At 38.0% G+C, this 4786-nt stretch overlaps 1 non-coding gene across 1 annotated transcript; it reads left to right on the plus strand.

Moving 5' to 3' along the window:
* The first annotated feature begins 2646 nt into the window (after nucleotides 1-2646).
* Nucleotides 2647-2718, plus strand: TRNAC-GCA (transfer RNA cysteine (anticodon GCA)). Its single transcript has one exon. It is a non-coding gene; the product is annotated as a tRNA-Cys (tRNA).
* Nucleotides 2719-4786: the final 2068 nt, after the last annotated feature.

Below are 4786 nucleotides of genomic sequence, written 5' to 3' on the forward strand. Positions count from 1 at the left end.
AAAGAACCAACTACGTGATTAAAAATGAAGTAGGAAAGGCAACACATTTGTATGAAAATGAAGTGAAACACACACCGGTCTATGCTTTCACCCAGCAGACGTATTGTTTGGCCCCCCAAAATGTGACTTTTGGAATCATGCACTTAGGTTCATAGCGGAAGAGACAGAACGACTTGACTCATGAATTGTAGCTTTCGTGTCCATCGAACAACATTTCCAGAAACCTACTGTGTTCCCCTGTGCCGTGGCATAGAAAATCAGCAGCCGGGGCGAGAGTATGACGGCGTCCTCGTACATATGAGTTAGGGGACAGATCATCCGCGAAGCGCCACCATGGTTGGCGCGAAGCGTAATAAAATTTTCAAAAATAAACCCTGCTTTTCCTTGATTTTGAACACCTTTTATTACTTTTTTCCTTCCATTTTATATATGTGCACATATATTTTCCTAACATGAGTAACATTATAGGACCATTTCCTAAAGCAGAAAGAGGATTTAAGTACATACTAGTTGTATTCCAAATAATTTTTCCTGTCTCTCTTTTTCTTTCATTCTCTTTTTTCATTTTTCTCCCCAATTTTGCGCCCCCTTTCTTCGGAGCCCGGAGCTATCACCCCCGTTATGCAAGGCACTGATGATATCATTCCCAAAACACACTTTTGTTCAGTTCTCCCTACTCGAAAAGCCCTGTAAATAGAAAGTCTTACTGCAAAACAGAACTGAAATACGCTATCCTTGTCCTCTATATTAATATGATCACCTTTTGTTTCAAAGCGAAAGGTTTATTCACACACAAAGCATACACGGTTACACAATACAAAGTATATTCACTCTGGTATAAAAATCTACTTCCCTTTGACACTTTACTATTAGAAAAAAACTCTTAAATTTGTCAAATTCACATACTATACATAGTAAAAGGTTTATACTAATAAACCTGCCATGTTTTCTTCATGGGAATACGGGATCTTAGATCCCCTTTCCCCCAAAAAACTTTCCAACAAAATCCAATAAACTGTACCTCTGGTTATGAATAACAGTATAATAGGCCGCGGTGGCTCAGCGGTATAGCGTTCATTTCTGGTGCATGGGATCCTTGGTTCGATCCCAGCTCACTTCCAGTGAGCTTTGTAGTGGAAAAACACCGTGTGCGTCTCGGGGTTCTCCCGTTTCCTCCCACTTTCTTCATTCCACCATTTCATTCATTTCTCATCATCACCATCTCCTTTAGCCTAGCCAACATTTATTTTTTTTCAACAATATAATAGGCGGAAGTTTCCTAAGCTGCAGCTACTTTTCTCTCGTCGTTCCCTGCAATTAACTTGACGGACTGAAGATGTTTACAATCCAACTACAATAAAAAAAATGCCTTAAAAACTTAAGATAATGTCTTATATAAATGCTTTACAGAAAAACAATATGCAAACGGTTCAAATCAGTCATACAATCTACTACAATCTACATTCAATATTCTTCGCGTGTTTAGCAATATTTATTTACATGGTAGTATTTGCCAAAATTACGTTTGTCAGTTTAATCTGATGAAAAGTTGATTTTTCTCCTTGTGTCGTGTATAATTATCAGGACCAGATTTACATATTTCTACGCCCTGGACCAAGCACAATTCTGTGCCCATAACATCTCAAAAATATTATAATTCTTGTTACTTTATTTAATGTCTCTATGAAGAAAAAGTCACTCATCTTTCCTGTGCTTGTACATGTAGAAACACTCAAAGCCATCTTACTTTTTTTTTCTTTTTTTTATGTTGGAGAGTATCCGAGTTTCCACCAGGTACAATGGAAAAAGCATTGTTGCAAATTTCGCTCGCTATCAAGTCGGACAGGGTATTGTGATAACTTGATCAAAACTGTTACATGCTACACTTTATCGTTCATTCACATTATCCCAGCCACTTCATTACTTTTCGAATAAGCTTATATTGATAGGAGAAATGGGATGGAATTAAAATATGGGACATTTGCCTGTCCTGACTAAATTTATTGGGACGCGGTATTCTCGGGCCCAAAATCGGGACTGTCCCGTTTTATACGGGACGAACAGTAGGCTTAATACTAACCAGTCACTGCCTTGTTCTTGTTTTATTAATATCAATTCTTTCAGTCACTACCTGTTGCCTTGTATACGCTCTTGTATCAAATGCTTTTGCGTAAATTCTCTACTTGCCACCGAAACGCCTTTTCTGTCTGTCTTTGCATGCCAACTCCATTCTGCTTTTGTCAGTGGTACAATTTCCGATTTTCATTAAAGATTCTTCAAAATGTTTACGAATATCAAATGAAGAAAAGTGAAGTGTAATCACTTGCAACAAGTAAAGAAGCTTTAAACGAATAAATCAATTTATTTCAAGATAGGTAACTACACAAAATTTATGCCAAGTCTATAAAAGAACTGATAATGTTTTACAGCAACTGGCTACCTAAGAAAATGTTAAACCGAATAAGTCAATTGAACAAAACGGCATTCTTCAAATTGCCAACTATGTATTTTAATTTGCCAACTTGTCAAGCGATTGTTAACTTTGGGGGGGGAGGCTCCCCCCCTTTACCCCCCCTTAACGACGCCCCTGTGAAAGCAGCATAAGCTGGCCGGAAGTACATCTAAAGGGAGAGCTATGGTAGTCGTGGGGGTATAGCTCAGTGGTAGAGCATTCGACTGCAGATCGAGAGGTCCCCGGTTCAAACCCGGGTGCCCCCTTCGCTACACTTTTTTTTCTTTCCAATAATAGAATATAATAAGCGTCTCAATTAATATTTATAACTATCAATTGAATACTATGTTTTGTATATAAGAAATTATTCTCCTCAAATATGATTCAGAGAGTGAGGTGAAACCTCTCAAACGTTCGAATTAATTTCATTTGAAAAAAAAAAAAGTTACGGGGCATCGATTTACCATCTCAAGAATAAGTTCTGTCCCGTCATTAACCTTCTATTCAAACTGAAAGTGGTAGAAATAAACTGTTTCCGGTTTCAATTGCCAATGCCATAGAACGGTAACAGTAACAGACACCGACAAACAACTTTTTGAAATCGACTCAGTGCACTGCAGCCATGCCAACCCATAGAGAAAATCTCATTTGTGCGATCATGTGGTTCGGATTCCACGTTAATCAGTAGGTCCACGTCTCATATAGCCTCGCTGCTGAAAGGGACGCTAAACTAAAAATCAACTCAACTCATTTGTGCGACTTTTTGACATTAATTTTTCGAATAGAGATGCAGAGACTTTTCATCAAAATTTGACATCATCTATGGGATTTTTCATATGTTTATTTCATCGACGACAACCAAATTCTCTATCAGCGGGAAGCAGTGTTTCTTTCAGAAACAATGTTCCGGGGGGACACACTTAATATTCCGGAGGGGGCACTACTGATACTATTCTATTTATTATTATGGTATAGACGTGTTATTTTGGTCTGCTCCGGAGGGCACTCTCAGAGTTCCGGGGGCAATGCCCCCAAAAAACAGGTCTGAAAGAAACACTGGCGGGAAGTGGGCTAATGGCGATTGAATAAACATGAAATAAGTCCTAATTGTCAAATTTTGTTATTGGAAAGTGAAAGTGATTTATGCAGGAACTTGTCTCAATCTCAAAAAAACAAGCAACAAGGAACGTAAATTATACTCTGGAGTTTTCAAAAATCATGAACGGATGAAAGTAAATTACCAAACTACAAAAAGTGAATTTCTAAAAGGCCCTATGCGAAATTATCGGAAAATGAAATTTGTCTGGTTTCACTACATTCAATAGAAGATTACGAGACAAAAGAGTGATGGAAATACTAAATTCTGATAACAAAATGTACTTATTTTCATCAACAATTCTAATGGTCTCTTTTAATTAAGGAAAACATATTAAGAGTTTGCAAAATCGAAATTTACGAATAATTCACTCAAATATTGAAGAAAGAGTGATATACAGGAATTTCAATTTTCATATTTTATCAATTTAGAAATTAGTATAGACCTTGGGAAATTTAGTAGCAAAATGGGAATTTTTGCCTTTCGAGATGGGATTTTGTAAAGTTTCAGGTTGGTATCACTGATTCAGTGTCTCAGGTCTCAAGAAAAGATACCATCTTCACCTGAGTTTCTCCACTAAATCGAATTGAAAGTGGTATAAATTTACTAAAGCCTCTGACAAACATCTTGGCATTTCAGCTAAACGAATAAAACGCAAGCTCTGACACGATGTTGCCATGTGCTAAGGAGTGTAGTTATGGTTAAGCAGACGAACTACAGCGTGATTAGGTGATAGAGGATGGACGTGGATGTGTACAAAATAAACGTGGCAATATCACTGGCCTCTCATTTGCTAGTAGCATTTAAAGGGAACTTGGAGCGCCACCCTCAAATGCCAAGATGTTTGTCATGCCGTTTAGTACCTACGGTTCAATGTTGACATCAGTGTTTCTTCCAGACGTTTTTTGGGGGCACTGCCCGCCCCCCCCCCTCGAAGCTCTGATAGTGCCACCCTGGACGAGACCAAAATAATACGTCTATAATATAATAATAAATAGAATAGTACCGGTACCAGCAGTGCTCCCGGAACATTTTTTTTTTCTGAAAGAACGACTGGTTGACATTCATAGAGCAAAAATGGTAAAACATAGCGAGATTTGTGTGTGTGTGTGTCTATGGATCGACCGTCCTGTGAATAACTTACATTTCGACCTTTCTTCCTCTATGCAAACCGGAAGTAGTCGAAAACTACAGTTTCCTGTTTCAATACTGATAGCCATAGTGAAAAATTGTAATAG

Source organism: Thermobia domestica, chromosome 5 (genome assembly GCF_964235325.1).
Source record: "Thermobia domestica chromosome 5, izTheDome1.hap1.1, whole genome shotgun sequence".
NCBI lineage: Eukaryota > Metazoa > Arthropoda > Insecta > Zygentoma > Lepismatidae > Thermobia > Thermobia domestica.